This window comes from Lipotes vexillifer, unplaced genomic scaffold (assembly GCF_000442215.2).
Source record: "Lipotes vexillifer unplaced genomic scaffold, Lipotes_vexillifer_v1.1 scaffold434, whole genome shotgun sequence".
Taxonomy (NCBI): domain Eukaryota; kingdom Metazoa; phylum Chordata; class Mammalia; order Artiodactyla; family Lipotidae; genus Lipotes; species Lipotes vexillifer.
The window spans coordinates 681,744-701,576 of NW_006797498.1; the positions used below are offsets into that span (position 1 = coordinate 681,744).

The 19,833-nt window shown below is 39.0% G+C and overlaps 1 protein-coding gene and 1 pseudogene across 2 annotated transcripts in view; both read left to right on the forward strand.

Moving 5' to 3' along the window:
• PRKAA1 (protein kinase AMP-activated catalytic subunit alpha 1) overlaps positions 1 to 19,833 on the forward strand; it is a 44,846-nt gene that overhangs the window by 2,322 nt on the left and 22,691 nt on the right. The window lies entirely within an intron of this gene.
• Positions 12,849 to 13,292, forward strand: LOC103075891 (non-histone chromosomal protein HMG-14 pseudogene; annotated as a pseudogene).

The window sequence follows — 19,833 nt, forward strand, 5'->3', positions numbered from 1 at the left end:
TTTTTTGCGGTACTTGGGCCTCTCACTGTTGTGGCCTCTCCTGCTGCAGAGCACAGGCTCCGGATGCGCAGGCCCAGCGGCCATGGCTCACGGGCCTAGCCGCTCCGCGGCATGTGGGATCTTCCTGGACCGGGGCACGAACCCGCGTCCCCTGCATCGGCAGGAGGACTCCCAACCACTGAGCCACCAGGGAAGCCCCAACCAGTGCATTTTTTAAAGTTGTTAAACAGTTGGGATGCTTTCTGCCCCAAATAAGAAAATCCAACTCAGCCTAGCCAAGAGCATCTCTTTCTGTGGTTCTCTGTCCAGAGCAAGGAAGCCCCAGCATAGCCCTCATGAGTCTCATTGGCTCAATCAGTCCCTCTGGCCAGGGATACCATGTGCTAACTGGCTTAGGCTTGTGTTCCTATAAGTAGGCACTAGCAGGGGAGATGGTATTATCCTTAGAGGAATATGGCCCACTCCTGGACGTGTGTGGATGTGTGTGTGGGGGGGCATCTTCTTCTGAAGTACTTGAATAGTATGGGGGGACAGAGTAGATACCTACATAGAAATGGGGTTTTTTTTAGAAGAGAGGAAGGGGGACATAGCTGCCCAGTGAGCAAGCAAAAATAGCCACTGTAGTGGTGACGATGGTAACTTACAATAGCCAAGAATTTGACAAGAATTTTTATAAATTATATGATTAGCCACATATTTCAATGGAGACAATTTGGATTAGCTAGAGGTTTTAAAATTAGTCATACACATTGCTAAATTTAACATAGAAAAGGAGTCTAATAGAGGATGTGATACAGATATGCAGAAAAATTCCCGATATGGTATTCCATCTTATAGGAAACTTATTGGGGGAGGGGGGCAGAGAGGACTTTAAATTCATATGAATTATTTTGTTTCTTGTTACAGGTTTAAAAAAGATCCTTTGGTAATTTAATGGTAACATTTTGAGGGGAAACTTCAAATAGACAACTAGGGTTAGTTTGGGATTATGCTTGAATTATCTTATTATTTCCAAGATACTTTTTTCTTTCCCCCCTATCCCCGGTTGTCAAGGTGTTAGTCTCCCCTCCCTTGTGGGGTCTACTCCCCTTTCCTCCCAGAACAATTATAAAAGCATGGATGAACAGAGTCATGTTACTACTGCAGTAAATTTAAATGACAGTTTTTGTTAGTTTTTCAAAAGAAGATGCCTCTTTAGTAGGGTGGGTAGTCTTTGGCAAATGAGTTGTTTATACATACAATCTATTTATTAATTTGGTGAGTATTTCTATATAAAACTGCAATTTAAGATAAATAGGTGACTCTTTGAACGAATCAAAGAAGTTACTTAAAAGCTTCTTTAAGTAAAAAATCGATATGTGAATTAGAGCTATATATATCAGCATGGGTGAATTTCAAGTATATAAGGTTAGGCCACAAAAACAAGAAGTTGAAGAATATATATAGTCATGTTATTCATATAAAATTTTAAAACATGCAAAAACACTCATGCATTACTGGTAGGAGTACAAATTTGTACCACCTCTATAGAGAATGACAGTATTTATTAAAGTTAACCCAGCAATTCAACTTCTAGGAATTTATCCTATAGGTGTATGAAATAATGAGTTATTCATTATCATATTGTTTGTAAATACAAAAGGTTGGAAGTAACCTTTCTAGTAGGACAATAGTTAAATTATGGTTTATCCATACAGTGGTATACCTTGCAAACATTAGGAAAAAAGGAAAAAAAGCAAGAGACTTCATATAATACAGGGAACAGTTTCCAATGTGTATTTTTTTTTTTTTTGCGGTACGCGGGCCTCTCACTGTTGTGGCCTCTCCCGTTGTGGAGCACAGGCTCCGGACGCGCAGGCTCAGCGGCCATGGCTCACGGGCCCAGCTGCTCTGCGCGCGGCATGTGGGATCTTCCCGGACCAGGGCACGAACCCGTGTCCCCTGCATCAGCAGATGGACTCTCAACCACTGCACCACCAGGGAAGCCCTCCAATGTGTATTTTTAACAGGAAAAAATAAGGGGATAGTAGAACAAAGTATATAGTATTCCTACCATTTGTGTATAAAGAGCAGGGACAAATTAAAGTAAGTGTAACTACTTGCATTGTATAGAGTGTCTCTTTAAAGATACACACGAAACTGTTACATTAGTTGTTCAGGGGAGGGGAACTAGGTAGCAGAGGGACATGTCACTGTATATCTTTTTATAGTTTTGAACTGTGTAGTGCAGGTATTATGTATTCCAAAGAAAATATAAAATTAAATTTGTAAAATAACCATATGAAAAACATTGTTACTGGATCATTTATGGATTCATACCTGTGGGAAAGACAAACACCACATTCAAGATAGTGGTAACCTCTAGGGAGAGAGAAAGGAGAAAGGAATCTGGGAGGAGTCAGACTGGGCTGCAGTTGCATCTGTAATGTTTTACTGCTTAAGCTGCTGTTGGGTGGAACATGGGTATTTGGTTTGCCTTTTGGGATGCCTGAAATGTTTGGTTAAGGAAAGGTACCTTTCTCACATTTCCACCTATAGCTTTTAAAATTCATCTCTCTCTAGGATTAAGTTATTTCCCTGATACTTTTAGCAGTGAGATTTTTTGTTTTCAATTTTAGAGTGAGAATGAAATGGTTGGGTGATTAGAATATCTTTATAAATATTTCCATCTTTGTGGCATCTCTTTATCAGTATTTAAAATTCTCTCTTTCAAAGTATGATCTTGTTTTACTTCAGGATTACATAGCTGATTAGAAGAGCATCTGTTACACTGTTCTACAGTTAGACAAAGTTCCCTTTAGAAAGCAATAACAGGTTGTTAGCTAATATTTAGTTGACTCATCTGTTGCTTTTGTTGTGCGGGAGACATTGTGAATTCTGGTAACCTTTGCTGTGAATGACTCAAGTCTTCCATGGCAGAAATACCTGTCTTCCATTTCACTGAAAAGCAACATCTTAGCATTACTGTAAAACAGTGACAGTCTGAAGAGTAACGTTTTGAGCTTTGGAAAAGGGGAGAAATCTTAGTAATGCATATTCCTGACAAAGTCCATTTACTGCACTGATTGACTTATGGAGCAGCAGTTAATTTGGCTGCAACTGAGTTAAGTCACTGGAGAATCTTTAGCCTAGTTTTGAGAAAAAGTTCAGGTTTTGATATTGTGCCAAGGCTTTTTTTCCCTTCCCACTGCACTTTGATGGTGGGGTAGAGTGGAGAGGTCCAAGACTTGGAATATTTCTAATTAGAAGACCGGTTCCAACTTGATCAGTTAATAGCTTCAACAAATTAATCTCCCAGAGCCTCATGTTACCTGTATCATAGGTTTATTGTAAGGATCGAATGTGATAATGTGTTTCCTAAGCTATAATAAGGTGACTATATTTTCAAAAGTATTATGCTACTGAAATTCTACTGCTGAAGTACGTTGGCAGTTGGGTTCAAGGCAGATATCTGTGTTCTTACAAGTAAGGAAAACATGACATATTATATTATGGCCTTAAATTAGTAAGATTTTGCTGGGAAGAAAAAGGGAGAAAAATAATAGGAGATACTGCCTACTCTGAAAGAGAAAATATTTAGAGTAATCAATGTTGGGACATATTTTAAAACTTTTTTTTTTTTGCGGTACGCGGGCCTCTCACTGTTGTGGCCTCTCCCGTTGCGGAGCACAGGCTCCGGACGCGAAGGGTCAGCGGCCATGGCTCACGGGCCCAGCCACTCCACAGAATGTGGGATCTTCCCGGACTGGGGCATGAACCCGTGACCCCTGCATCGGCAGACGGACTCTCAACCACTGCGTCACCAGGGAAGCCCAACATATTTTAAAACTTTTGAGGGAAAAACCTGTATCCAATTAAGACTGGGAAATACCAGGTTAAACGTTTGATAGGTTTCTTTACGGCAGGGCTCTTTAGAGCCATTACTATATTAATATGTATAATGAGTTTCCAAAAGGGAGAGTAGACATCCTTTTCCAGACTCTTTGATTATGAAATCTTTTTCTGTGGAGAGTCTCCAGTCCTAGTGTTTTGTAGAGCATACTTTAGAAAGTCTATTCTCATAATTTTAGTTTTATGATTTTTTCTAGCCCCTAGAAACTTAGAATCCTGAAATTAGAACATTGGAGAGGAGGCTGTGAGTTGACTCCTGATAGGCTGTGAAGGATGAAAAAGCAGAAAACCCTAGGAGCTGGAACATAATAGTCTGGGAGCAAGAAGTAACTCCCATGGATGTCACTGTGTTAGGGCATAGGGAGTAACTGATGCTCATACAAGGTGAACATTTGCTTGGTTCCCCATCAGCACTGTGTTCCATTTAAGAATTCTTGGATGGGACTTCCCTGGTGGCATAGTGGTTAAGAATCCGCCTGCCGAGCAACTAAGCCCACGCTCCACAACTACTGAGCATGTGCTCTAGAGCCCGCGAGACACAACTACTGAGCCTATATGCTGCAACTACTGAAGCCCACACGCCTAGAGCCCGTGCTTCACAACACGTGCACCGCAATGAGAAGCTCGCTCACTGCAATGAAGAGTAGCCCCTGCTCGCCGCAACTAGAGAAAGCCCATGTGCAGCAACGAAGACCCAACACAGCCAAAAATAAATAAATAAAATAAATAAATTTATTTAAAAAAAAAAAGAATCCGCCTGCCAATGCAGCGTACATGGGTTCAATCCCTGGTCCAGGAAGATCCCACATGCCGTGGAGCAACTAAGCCCGTGCGCCACAACTACTGAGCCTGTGCTCTAGAGTCAGTGAGCCACAACTACTGAGCCTGTGAGCCACAACTACTGAAGCCCACATGCCTAGAGCCCGTACTCTGCAACAAGAGAAGCCACCACAATGAGAAGCCCATGCACTGCAACGAAGAGTAGCCCCCGCTCGCCGCAACTAGAGAAAGCCTGTGCGCAGCAATGAAGACCCAACGCAACCAAATATAAATAAATAAATAAATTTATTTAAAAAAAAAAAGAATTCTTGGACATGTGTAGTTCAGTTTAGAAAACCTGTTTTCAAAAAAGATTACTTTTGTTAACTTGTTGATTTAATGGTGAATATCATAAACCTATCAGTTTCCTAGGGCTGCAGTAACAAAGTACCACAAACTGGGTGGCTTAAAACAACAGAAATTGTTTTGGAGTTCTGGAGGCCATAAGTCCGAAATCAAGGGTTTAGTAGGGTTACGCTCCCTCTGAAGGCTTTAGGGGAGAATGTATTTCTTGCCTCTTCCAGCTTCTGGTGGCTCCTGGTGTTCCTTGGCTTGTGGTAGCAAAGCTCCATTCTCTGCTTGTCTTCACATGGCCCCATTTGTGTGTGTGTGCCTGTGTTCTCTCCTTTTCTTATAAGGACACCAGTCATTAGACATAGAGCCCACCCTACATCTAGGATGATTTCATCCTGAGATCCTTAACTAAGTACACCCCCAAAGACCCTATTTCCAAATAAGATCCCATTCTGTGGATATAGTAGACGTGAGTTTGTGGGGAGGGGGATACTTTTCAGCCCACTGCACTTGCCATTACAGTTTATGTGCTTTTATTTGTTTATTTATTTGGCCGTGGTGCACAGCTTGCAGGATCTTAGTTCCCTGACCAGGGCCTGAACCCAGGGCCTGAACCCAGGGCCTGGCAGTGAAAGCCCTGAGTCCTAACCACTGGACAGCCAGGGAAATCCCTATGTACTTATAGTTTTATGTTCTTAATTTCTCCCTTATGATGCAGTCATCCCTCAGTATCTGTAAGGGATTGGTTCCAGGAGTCCCTGAGGATACCAAAATCTATGGATGCTCAAGTCCCTTATATTAAGTGACATAGTATAGTTGGCTCTCCATACCCTCAGGTTCTGCATACGGGGATAGGGAGGCTGAATGTTTATTTACTGAAAAAAATCCTAGTATAAATGGACTCTTGCAGTTCAAACCCGTGTTGTTCAAGGATCAATTGTACTTTTTGAGTAACTTTTTTTTTAATTTTAAAAAAATTTTTTTGTGGTAAGCGGGCCTCTCACTGTTGTGGCCTCTCCTGTTGCAGAGCACAGGCTCTGGACGCGCAGGCTCAGCAGCCATGGCTCACGGGCCCAGCCACTCGGCGGCATGTGGGATCTTCCTGGACCGGGGCACGAACCCGTGTCCCCTTCATTGGCAGGCAGACTCTCAACCACTGCGCCACCAGGGAAGCCCTTGAGTAACTTTTAAACTCGTTTAATAGAATGAATAAAATGTCTTCTTTGGTATCTTGTATTAAAACATTGAAATCAATAGGAAGCAGGTTTTTATTAGACTGGATTTATTTTTTGTATACAAGAAAAAGGTCATAGTAGCAGTGTCTGGCACATAGTAGGTGCAGGTGCTCAATAACTATTTCTTAAATATATGAATGAATTTTTAGAATAAGTCTTATTAGTATGGGGAATTCAGTCTATTATTCTTTTCAAAACTACAAGACTGTAAATTAAGGGTTCTGCTTATATGTTCAACTTCTACTATTTATGTTTTATTAAAAGGATATTTAGTGTTATTATACTAGGTAATATTCTTTTGAGGATTATCTTTTTAAAAATATCACATTTCACTTACCCTTTTTGGGAAAAGCACAAGTTTTTGAGACAGATATGGCTTTGTATTTTTGCTTTGTCAGTCACTAGCTGTGTAACTTTGGGCAAGTTATTTCATCTTCCTGTGCCTCAGTTACTTGTAAAGTGTTGCTAATAATACTAGTCTTCCAGGGTTGGTGAGAGTTGGAGTCAGTATGTTTGGGTACAAAGTGGGTATGTCATGAATATTAACTAGTGAGTTGTATACCTTAATTATGTATTATAAATCAACTAGATTTATATGTTAAAAAGTAGTAGTCATTTAAAAAAATCTGATTTCAACTTAAGTCAAATGAACCTGTTTTCACCTCTGTGCTCTTCTATGACAGAATATGTGTTTCTATAGTTTTTGGGTAGTAGGTGAAATCCCTGTCAAGGACTTGGCAGTATGTATATATATGTCTAGCAATATTATGTTGAAAATTAACCAAAGTTAGGAAATGGGTTGAACTTTGGAAGCTAGAAATCTCTGGTATTGATGGGATAGAGGAGGATGAGCAGGTTAGTGAGATTGAAGCTTATGGGGATGGAAACTAGATGCATAGAAATTACAGCTATTATTAATTTAGTACTTATGTACCTGGATCTAAGTGGATAAAAGGGACAAATCAAAGAGCTGAGATAAGATTGGCTATATAGGATTAAATCAGAAAATTTAGGACTCATTAGCTAGGAATGGGGGACAGGTTTGGAAGCAATGGAAAATAAATAACCCTAAATAGCAATAGCCATCCTTTCTTTATTGAGCACTTAACTGTGCCGGTCACTATGGAAAGTGCTTTACAAAGCCTACTTCATGTCACCCTTATGGAGTATGTGGTATTCTGATTTTGAATAGAAGGTTGAAGTAATTTAACTTGTTCAAGTCAAACATTTAGTAAATACCTTCATGCAGGACCAAAGCCCAGATCTTTGTGACTGCAAAGCCCATGCTCTGTACACAGATTGCCTTCTCACGTGGAAGTGGAATTGGGTGCTTAGCCCTACTCCTGAAAAAGATGAATCTGTTAATACCTATCATTGTTTTTTCCTTCTCTTTGAAATTTTTCTTAATTGAATAGAATATTAAAAAGTAAGTAAAATTTGAAAAAAAGACCAGTGTAGAATAACTTATAATTATGGCACATTATCATTTTTATGTAAATATTTTTGTATAGCTGGAAAATGTAGACTACATATACAATTTTTGTTTGTTCTTTTCATGTTTATGAGAGCATTTCATATAGTTTTTCTATGAGAGTCTGTTATGTTGGAATGACAATATGTTAAACTGTTCTCTGAAATTGGTCATTTAGGTTAATTGCAGTATTTGTTCTTACATAAGACACTGTAATAAACATATTTATGCACATTTTTTCATTTACTTAATTCTAAGTTAAATTACAGGTACAGGAACAACAAATTTAAAAAAAATGAAATAGCACCCTTAATGCTGTTCTAGGACATTAATTGCCTTTTTATTGCCCTAAAATGTACTGTTGGTTTACACAGCCATGAAAAAGGAATTATTATACTAATATTCCATTAAAAGAACCAGACTGTTGGGACTTCCCTGGTGGTGCAGTGGTTAAGACTCCACACTCCCAACGCAGGGGGCCTGGGTTCTATCCCTGGTCAGGGAACTAGATCCCACATGCATGCAGTACCTGGGAGTTCGCATGCCACAACTAAGGAGCCTGCCTGCCACAACTAAGACCCAGTGCAACCAAATAAATAGATAAATATTAAAACAAAAACAAAAAAACCCAAACTGATCATGTACTCTGCCTATTGACTTAGTTTGGAATGTCTGTGTATGTGTGAGAATTTGAATGATCTCTTTACAGTTGTTGTCATGACACCTTCCCCCTCCCTGACATTGTCTTAATTTTTGTTTGAATATTTATGCAATCACACTTTTGTGATTTCTTCCACTGTTTCAAAAGTGAAGAAGTTATGCCTCTATACTTCTAATTAATTTATAATTTGATGAAATGCTCAAGTTTTAGAAAAAAGTTGAGCTATACCTTGATTGTCTGGTGATTGATTTCATTGTTTATTCTGCCTTCTTTATTTTTTTGGGAGGGGCATCTATTATTTATAGGTGGAATGATATTCTACTCCTTATTACTCATGAGTTGAATTTTACTTGATTCCCTATGCCTTGTCTATCACCTTCCTTTCTACTCTTGCTAATTTCTTCCTAACTTTTTGGTATGTGCTCCATAAAATTTTCTGTCACATATCTGCTGCAACTTACTGCTTTCTAAATGATTTTAGTTCTGTTGTAAAGTTTGTCTTGCACTCTCTTATTTCATAACTTCTTTATTTTCTTATCATCATGAAATAGTTAATAATTTTCCTAGAACATTCACATATTTCTCAAGTGAGCACTATTAATATCCATTCTTTTTGTTTGCTTGTTTAATTCTTTTGGACTCGTTTTGGTGTTTCTTACCTTACAGTTACTTTGGTCCTCTTCAGAGGCCAGGAAGGTCCCAGGGACCCAGGCTGCTTTCCATTGGTACTTTCCCTGGCAGCGTTAACTGGCATATAGTAGATGCTCCATACATAAGGCCAAATGAATGAATTTGAGAGAATACTTTGAATTTCCTATTCCAGGTCCTTATTTAATGACAGAATGTATATCAGATAAGCCCTAATTGTTTCTTAAAGTTAATTGGGGTTGAAAATAAATTAAGCAGAGTATGGTATAAGAGGAGACTGGTCAATGAATTGGAGTTTCATCAACCAGTTGATGAATTGGGTGATGAATTGGAGTTTAGACCCAAATGGATTCTAACAGTATTAACTGGTATTGTTGCTATTTCCCAGTTCTGTTTCAGTTGTGCAGTTAATGGGAAAAGGTTCCTACTAAGCCATGCTTGGAGTTTTGGGGGGTAGTTGGGACAGATGAGATTAGTACTTACTCAGTATCAATAAATTAGGTCTCAGAAAGAAGATACTTCCTGAATTAGGGTTTAACAGTCAAGTTGACTCCTCTCAATCACATCTGACTGGTACTGGAGACTGGAGAAAACATTATCAGAAATTAGAATGTGCTTGATTTCTACCATTCATTTCAGCTGTGACTATAGGTTTTTCTTCCTCACTGGTTTATTTTAATGATATTTTGATGGAAATATATCCAGTGCATTATGTTACCATGCCATCTTTCAGGAAGCTTCTATAATTTCTTAGCTATGAATGGTTCTTTTTTTTTTTTTAATTGAGGTATAGTTGATTTACAGTATTATATTCATTTCAGGTATACAACATAGTGATTCAAAATTTTTATAGATTTATACTCCATTTAAAGTTATTATAAAATGTTAGCTATATTCCCTGTGCTGTACAATATATCCTTGTAGATTATTTATTTCATATTGATACACAGTTTGTACCTCTTCATCCCCTACCTCTGTCTTGCCCCTCCCCACTTCCCTCTCCCCACTGGTAACCACTAGTTTGTTCTCTATATCTGTGAGTCTGTTTCTGTTTTGTTCTATTCACCAGTTTGTTTTCTTTTTCAGATTCCATGTATAAGTGATGATATACTGTATTTGTCTTTCTGTCTTACTTATTTCATAGCATGATACCCTCCAGGTGCATCCATGTTGTTGTAAATGGCAAAATATCATTCCTTTTTATGGCTGAGTAATAAATAGTCCATTGTTGTATATGGATATATATATATATATACACACACCACATCTTATTTATTCATTCATCTGTTGATGGACACTTAGGTTGCTTCCATGTCTTGGCTATTGTAAATAGTGCTGCTATGAACATTGGGGTGCATGTATCTTTCTGAATTAGTGTTTTTGTTTTCTTTAGATATATACCCCAGGAGTGGGATTGCTGGATCATATGGTAGTTCTACTTTTAGTTTTCTGAGGAGCCTCCATACTATTTTCCATAGTGGCTGCGCCAATTTGCATTCCCACCAGCAGTGTACAAGGGTTCCCTTTTCTCCACATCCTTGCCAACATTTGTTATTTGTAGACTTTTTTTTTTTTATTTTGCGGTACGTGGGCCTCTCACTGTTGTGGCCTCTCCCGTTGCAGAGCACAGGCTCTGGACACGCAGGCTCAGCGGCCATGGCTTACGGGCCCAGCCGCTCCGTGGCACGTGGGATCTTCCCGGACCGGGGCACGAACCCGTGTCCCCTGCATCGGCAGGCGGACTCTCAACCACTGTGCCACCAGGGAAGCCCGTATTTGTAGACTTTTTGATGATAGCCATTCTGACAGGTGTGATGTGATATCTCATTGTGGTTTTGATTTGTATTTCTCTGATGATTAGCAATGTTGAGCATCTTTTCATGTGCCTATTGGCCAGCCATGGATGGTTTTGAGATTAGGTGAACTATATAAATGGTACTTACAAGAAAAGTTAGAGATTCCTTTTACATTGTAGTAGTTTAAAAATGGCACTTTTTGGAGATTAATTCTTTGTCAGTTGCTTCATCTGCAAATATTTTCTCCCATTCTGAGGGTTGTCTTTTCATCTTTTTTATGGTTTCCTTTGCTGTGCAAAAGCTTTTAAGTTTCATTAGGTCCCATTTGTTTATTTTTGTTTTTATTTCCCTTTCTCTAGGAGGTTGGTCAAAAAGGATCTTGCTGTGATTTATGTCATAGAGTGTTCTGCTTATGTTTTCCTCTAAGAGTTTTATAGTGTCTGGCCTTATATTTAGGATTTTTTTTTTTTTTTTTTACATTTAGGTCTTTAATCCATTTTGAGTTGATTTTTGTGTATGGTGTTAGCGAGTGTTCTAATTTCATTCTTTTACATGTAGCTGTCCAGTTTTCCCAGCACCACTTATTGAAGAGGCTATCTTTTCTCCATTGTATATTCTTGCCTCCTTTATCAAAGATAAGATGACCATATGTGCATGGGTTTATATCTGGGCTTTCTATCCTGTTCCATTGATCTATATTTCTGTTTTTCTGCCAGTACCATACTGTCTTGATTACTGTAGCTTTGTAGTATAGTCTGAAGTCAGGGAGCATGATTCCTCCAGCTCTGTTTTTCTTTCTCAAGATTGCTTGGGCTATTCGGTGTCTTTTGTGTTTCACAGATTGCCAACAAACACATGAAAGGATGCTCAACGTCACTAATCATTAGAGAAATGCAAATCAAAACTGCAATGAGGTATCACCTCACATCAGTCAGAATAGCCATCATCAGAAAATCTACAAACAGTAAATGCTGGAGAGCGTGTGGAGAAAAGGGAACCCTCTTGCACTGTTGGTGGGAGTGTAAATTGATGCAGCCACTACAGAGAACAGTATGGAGGTTCCTTTAAAAACTAAAAATAGAACTACCATACCACCCTGCAATCCCACTACTGGGCATATACCCTGCGAAAACCATAATTCAAAAAGAGTCATGTACCACAATGTTCATTGCAGCACTATTTACAGTAGCCAGGATATGGAAGCAACCTAAGTGTCCATCAACCGATGAATGGATGAAGAAGAAGTGGCACATATATATAATGGAATATTACTCAGCTATAAAAAGAAACGAAACTGAGTTATTTGTAGTGATGTGGGTGGACCTAGAGTCTGTCATACAGAGTGAATTAAGTCAGAAAGAGAAAAACAAATACTGTATGCTAACACATATGTATGGAATATAAGGAAAAAAATGGTTCTGAAGAACCTAGGGGCAGGACAGGAATAAAGATGCAGTTGTAGAGAATGGACTTGAGGACACGGGAAGCGGGGAGGGTAAGCTGGGACAAAGTGAGAGAGTGGTATGGACATATATACACTACCAAATGTAAAACAGATAGCTAGTGGGAAGCAGCTGCATAGCACAGGGAGGTCAGCTTGGTGCTTTGTGACCACCTAGAGGGGTGGGATAGGGAGGATGGGAGGGAGATGCAAGAGGGGATATGGGGATATATGTATATACATATAGCTGATTCACTTTGTTATACAGCAGAAACTAACACACCATTGTAAAGCATTATAGTCCAATAAAGATGTTTAAAAAAAAAGGCACTTTTACTTTATGATTCCCAGATAATCCTTTGGGTTAGACTATGTTGCGGTTGAACATTTGCTCATGTGCTGGGAAGATTTGTATTGTGGGAGTATTGTGAAAGTTAAGAAAGGATCTGGGCGGGTCCCAGCAGCTCGGGGCGGCGGGAGGAGCAGCAGCGGCCAGGCAGCCCAGCTACTGGAAGGCTCTCGGCGTGCCGCGGCCCGGAGGCACGCGGCCCGGAGGCACCCGGCCCACGCCTGCCCCTCCGCCGCCGCCGCAATGCCCAAGAGGAATGTCAGCTCCCCCGAGGAGGAGCCCGAGAGGAGATCGGTGAGGTTGTCAGCTAAACTGGCTCCCGCAAAAGTGGAAATGAAGCCAAAAAAGGCAGCAGGAAAGGATAAATCTTCAGCCAAAAAAGTGCAGACAAAAGGGAAAAGGGGAGCAAAGGGAAAACAGGCTGAAGTGGCTAACCAAGAGACTAAAGAAGACTTACCTGCAGAAAACAGAGAAACTAAAAATGAGAAGAGCCCAGACTCTGATGAAGCAGGAGAGAAAGAAGCAACTCTGATTAATATCACACATCCGGTCCTATCAGTGGTCCCTGTCTCCTGCCTGTACAATCCAGAGGAATATTCTTATCAACTATTTTGTAAATGCAAGTGTTTTAGTAGCTCTAGAAACATTTTTAAAAAGGAGGGAATCCCACCTTATCCCATTCTTTAAGTGTAAATGCTTTTTTTTTTTAAGAGGTGAAATCATTTGCTGGTTGTTATTTTTGGTACAACCAGAAAATAGTGGGATATGGAAGGCTTTGATTATCTTGGGTGTCAGCTTAACATTCCATAGATGAGGGGTAGCTTTTATATCCTATAATACAAAGCATACTAAATGGCAGTTTGGAGTCAGTTGTGCATTTAATGTCTTAAACACTTGAAATTACTTCTTTTCCCATGTTGTTTTTGGTTGAATTGTTTCCTAAAGCAAACCACTCACTCCTTGATCTTGGCTCTCCTGGGCAGAATTTTGTGCACTCTGTAATATCTTTGGTTGTGGTAGTCCAGTTCTTCTCGTAACTTTGTTAACGTGCTCTGAACGATTGACAGTTTGAGTATGTAGTGTATGTGATATTAAATTGTGAATTAGTGGGACTTACAATGTAGCAGCATATCAGTATTTGAAGATATTGGTACTTGATACCCTGTCAAGGAAAATTTGCCTCCAAATTTTAAGCTGGAAAGTCACTGGAATAACTGTTCAGAAAAGAATCACAACTACATGATGTTTTAGATTTTTGGTACGTATGTTAAGAATTGTATACAATTTAGGAACTTCCCTGGTGGCACAGTGGTTAAGAATCTGCCTGCCAATGCAGAGGACATGGGTTCAAGCCCTGGTCCGGGAAGGTCCCATGTGCCTCGGAGCTACTAATCCCGTGCACCACAACTACTGAGCCTGTGCTCTACAGCCCGTGCGCCACAACTGCTGAGCCCATGTGCCACAACTACTGAAGCCCACGCGCCTGGACCCCATGCTCCACAACAAGAGAAGCCACCACAGTGAGAAGCCTGCGCACAGCAAAGAAGAGTAGCCCCCACTCGCCGCAACTGGAGAAAGCCCGCGCCCAGCAGCAAAGATCCAACACAGCCAAGAAAAAAAAAAAGAATTGTATACAATTTAAATGTCTGTGTTGATCCTCAAAACAACCAGTAAAATCTCAATTATGAAAAAAAAAACGATCTGGACAAAATGGAAGGTGAACTTAGGTGGTAAGTTCTTGATAGGGACTGAGTTAGGACTCTGATTTAAACACTTTTCTTTGAGTCTTATTTAACAAAGACTTTTTCTTCCATTGTGAAATATCTGTATAACCTAACCTTAAATTTAATATTATTAACTAAAATATTTAAGCAAAGTAGCAAATGATTAAAAAATTCAAAATAATGAGGAACCACCCCATCCCCTGTCCACCCCTCTCAACTGCAGGGGATTTCATGGGGCAGAAGATCCGTTCACTCATTGTCTTGGTTAGCTTGGTGGGGGAAAAAATGTTAAATTGTTGAAAACCATTGGACCCGATGATCTGTAAGGTTCTCTTTAGTTCTAAAATTCTAAACTTCTTATTGTTAAATCGTCAAGAGCACATATTAAGTGAGGAGCAAACAATGTGTCTTTTTTTTTCTTTTAGAAAAAATAATTATCTCATTGCTCCCGTGATTAAAAACCTGCAGTGGTTCCTAATCCTTGTGGGTTTTTAAAGGAGGGTCAGGCTCGGCTCCTTCCTAAGTCCCAGATCAAGCAGGAAAGTCTATTGACATTGGAATAATGAGAAAAATTCTTTGTTTAAAATAATGTTTTAAATACAAGGAGTTTAAAATATCAATGCTGAGTTTTCAATTTGGAAATAGTAAAAAATATTATATTAGTCTGCCAGCGCTGCCATAACAAAAATATTGCAGACCGAATGGCTTTGACAACAGAAATTTATTTTCTCTCAGTCTAGAGGCTAAAAGTCTGAGATCAAGGTTTGGTTTCTTCTGAGGCCTCTCTCCTTAGCATGCAGATGGCTGCCTTCTCTCACTGTCCTCACATGGTTTCCTGTGTGTACCTCTGCCGTTTCTCTGTGTATCCATATTTCCTCCTAAAGGCACACTTGTCAGGTTGGATCAGGACCTACCCCAACTGTTTCATTTTAACTTAGTCATCTCTTTAAAGGCCTTATTTCCAAATACTATCACATTCTGAGGTACTAGGGATTAGGACTTCAACATATGAATTTGGGGGGAGACACAATTCAGCCCATGAAGTATTTCTTGTTATCATTACCCTTGATTTTCAGCTGGCAATTATGAAGATTGCCGGGGAAAGCTCTTTGATATTGGTCTTACAAGCTATGTTCTAATTTAGAAGAGAACATTTTCTTCCTGAAAAACAAACTCTAAATCACTTATTTAAAAATTGAAAAAAAAATTTTTTTGAAAAGTAATACATGTATATTTTAAAATGTCAAATAGTGCTAAGAGGTCTATTTATAAAACAGAATTTCCTACCCCCACTTTCAACTCTTAGCTGTTTCTTCTTGTATTTATCTTTTTTTAAAAAAAAATTTAATTATTTATTTATTTTATTTTATTTTATTTTATTTAGTTTTGGCTGCATTGGGTCTCCATTGCTGCGCACGGGCTTTCTCTAGTTGCGGTGAGCGGGGGCTACTCTTCATAGCAGTGTGGTGGCTTCTCTTGTTGCAGAGCACGGGCTCTAGGCGCGCAGGCTTCAGTAGTTGTAGCACGTGGGCTCAGTAGTTGTGGCTCACGGGCAGTAGAGCACAGGTTTAGTAGTTGTGGCACACGGGCTTAGCTGCTCCGCAGCATGTGGGATCTTCCTGGACAAAGTCTCGAACCCGTGTCCCCTGCATTGGCAGGTGGATTCTTAACCACTGTGCCACCAGGGAAGCCCTGTTTTTTTTTAAACTTCCACATTTCTAATTGATAATGCATGCATAAAAGTTATCTTAATTCTTGTTGACAGACTTTTTGTTAAATTCTTATTATGGTTGATGAGGATTTTAGTTCTTTCTTAAGTTATTTTATTTTTATATTGAGTTATAGTTGATTTACAGTATTATGTTAGTTTCCAATGTACAACATAGTGATTCAAACTTTTTATAGATTATACTTCATTTATAGTTATTATAAGATATTGGTCATATTCTCTGTGCTGTATAACATATCCTTGTAGCTTATTTATTTTATACATAGTAGTTTGTACCTCTTTATCCCCTATCCCTATCTTGCCCTTACCCAATTCCCTCTCCTCACTGGTAACTACTGGTTTATTCTCTTTATCTGTGAGTTTGTTTCTTATTGTTATATTCACTAGTTTTATTTTATTAAAATAAAAAAAATTTTATTGAAGTATACTTGATTTACAATACTGTGTTAGTTTTAGGCATATAGCAAAGTGTTGTGGATATATATATACATATGTTCTTTTTCAGATTCTTTTCCATTGTAAGTTATTATAAGATATTGAGTATAGTTCCCTGTGCTGTACAGTAAATCCTTGTTGTTTATCTATTTTATATATAGTGGTATCTGTTAATCCCATACTCCTAATTTATCCCTTCCCACCCTTTCCCCTTGGGTAACCATAAGTTTGTTTTCTATGTCTGTGAATCTGTTTCTGTTTTGTAAAAAAGTTCATTTTTATTATTATTTTTTGATTCCACATACAAGTGATATCGTATAATATTTGTCTTTCTCTGTCTGACTTCATTCAATATGATACTCTCTAAGTCCATCCATGTTGCTGCAAATGGCATGATTTTATTCTTTTTTATGGCTGAGTAATGTTCGTGTGTGTGTGTGTGTGTGTGTGTGTGTGTGTGTGTGTGTGTATCACATCTTTATCCATTCATCTGTTGATGGACACTTAGCTTGCTTCCATGTCTTGGCTATTGTAAATAGTGCTGCTATGAACGTTGGGGTGCATGTATCTTTTCTTCTTCTTTTTTAAAATTTTTCCTGGCCTTTTGGGAACAATGTCATCTTAGGAGGAACTTGCCTTTCTCCTCTTATGCTTTTTTAAAAAAAAATAAATTTATTTATTTATTTTTGGCTGCGTTGGGTCTTTGTTGCTGTGTGTGGGCTTTCTCTAGTTGCAGCAAGCGGGGGCTACTCTTCATTGCAGTGCGCAGGCTTCTCATTGCGGTGGCTTCTGTTGTTGTGGAGCATGGGCTCTAGGCGTGTGGGCTTCAGTAGTTGTGGCGCATGGACTTAGCTGCTCTGCGGCATGTGGGATCTTCCCAGACCAGGGCTCGAAACTGTGTCTCCTACATTGGCAGGCGGATTCTTAACCACTGTGCCACTAGGGAAGTCTGCATGTATCTTTTTGAATTAGAGTTTTCACCTTTTCTGGACATATGCCTAGGAGTGGGATTGCTGGATCATACAGTAGTTCAATTTTTAGTTGTTTTAGGACCCTCCTACTGTTTTCCATGGTGGCTGCACTGATCTACAGTCCCACTAGCAGTGTAGGAGGCTTCCCTTTTCTCCACACCCTCTCCTGCATTTATTATTTGTAGATGTTTTGATGATGGCCATTCTGACCAGTGTGAGGTGATACCTCATTGCAGTTTTGAATTGCATTTCTCTAATAATTAGAGATGTTGAACATCTTTTCATGTGCCTATTGGCCATCTGTGTCTTCCTTGGAGAAATTTCTATTTAGGTCTTATGCCATTGTTTGATTGGCTTGTTTATACATATATATATATATATATATATATGTATATATTGGCTTGTTTATATTTTTGATATTGAGAGAGCTGTTTGTATAGTTTGGAAATTAAGCCCTTATTGGTCTCATCATTTGAAGATATTTTCTCCCAGTGCTTAGGTTGTCTTTCCATTTTGTTTATGGTTTCCTTTGCTGTGCAAAAGTGTATATGTTTGATTAGGTCCCATTTGTTTATTTTCGCTTTTATTTCTTTTGCCTTGGGCTGATCTAAGAAAATATTGCCATGATTTATGTCAAAGAATATTTTGCCTATGTTCTCTGCTAGGGAGTTTTATGGTATTATGTCTTATATTTAAGTCTTTAAGCCATTTAGAGTTTACTTTTGTGTATGGTGTGAGGGAGTGTTTGAACTTCATTGATTTACATGAAGCTGTCTGGCTTTCCCAACACCACTTGCTGAGGAGACTGTCTGTCTGACTTACTTCACTAAGCATAATAACCTCCAGGTCAAAGATTTTAGTTCTTTTGTACCTTTTCCTCTCCACCCTCATTCTCCTAATATAATTATGTCATACTTTAAAAAAAATCCATATTTGGTGTTTTCATAATTGTGACTGTGTAAAAACTATCTGCTAAACCAATACTATGACTATATTTAGTTATAGAACTTTTCATTTTTCCTGGAGTTATTAATTTACCTCATTTTTTCATTTGCTTAGTTTTCTTCTAACCTAAGGCTAAATTCTCCACATCTTCAAATGCTTTTGTAAGATCCTTCTCAATATAACATTCCGTACTTTCAAACCTTTAAGATAATTTATCTGTCTATTCTTTTTCTCCCTAGAAATAACCGTCCGGGATCCTCTGCAACATTTCTGTCTGGATTTGTTGCCTTCTAGCCTTCTACACTGCTGTTACCTACGACTTTGCTTCATTACCTTATTGGGGATTCTCTTCTTTTTCTCCTATATTGGATCCTTTCTTACTGAATACCATCTTGGTTTCTTTTTATTTATTTATTATTTAAAGAAAAAATTTTTTATTTTTAATTTTCTTTTTGAATTTTATTTTATTTTTTATACAGCAGGTTCTTATTAGTTATCCATTTTATACATATTAGCGTATACCTGTCAATCTCAATCTCCCAATTCATCACGCCACCTCCTCCCCACCACTTTCCCCCTTGGTGGCCATACGTTTGTTCTCTACATCTGTGTTTCAATTTCTGCCTTGCAAACCAGTTCATCTGTACCATTTTTCTAGGTTCCACATATATGCGTTAATATATGATATTTGTTTTTCTCTTTCTGACTTACTTCACTGTGTAAAACAGTCTCTAGATCCATCCACATCTCTACAAATGACCCAATTTCGTTCCTTTTTATGGCTGAGTAATATTCCATTGTATATATGTACCACATCTTCTTTATCCATTCGTCTGTCGATGGACATTTAGGTTGCTTCCATGATCTGGCTGTTGTAAATAGTGCTGCAATGAAGATTGGGGTGCATGTGTCTTTTTGAATTATGGTTTTCTCTGGGTATATGCCCAGTAGTCGGATTGCCTGGGTCATATGGTAATTCTATTTTTAGTTTTTTAAGGAACCTCCATACTGTTCTCCATAGTGGCTGTATCAGTTTACATTCCCATCAGCAGTGCAAGGGGGTTCCCTTTTCTCCACACCCTCTCCAGCATTTGTTCTTCCTAGATATTCTGTTTGTTTTTGTTTTTGTTGTTGTTGTTGTTTTTGCAGTACGGGCCTCTCACTGTTGTGGCCTCTCCTGTTGTGGAGCACAGGCTCCGGACACGCAGGCTCAGCGGCCATGGCTCACGGGCCCAGCCACTCCGCGGCATGTGGGATCTTCCCGGACCAGGGCACGAACCCGTGTCCCTTGCATTGGCAGGCAGACTCTCAACCACTGCACCACCAGGGAAGCCCTATTCGTAGATATTCTGATGATGCCCATTCTAAATGGTGTGAGGTGATACCTCATTGTAGTTTTTTTTTTTTTTTTTTTTTTTTTTTTT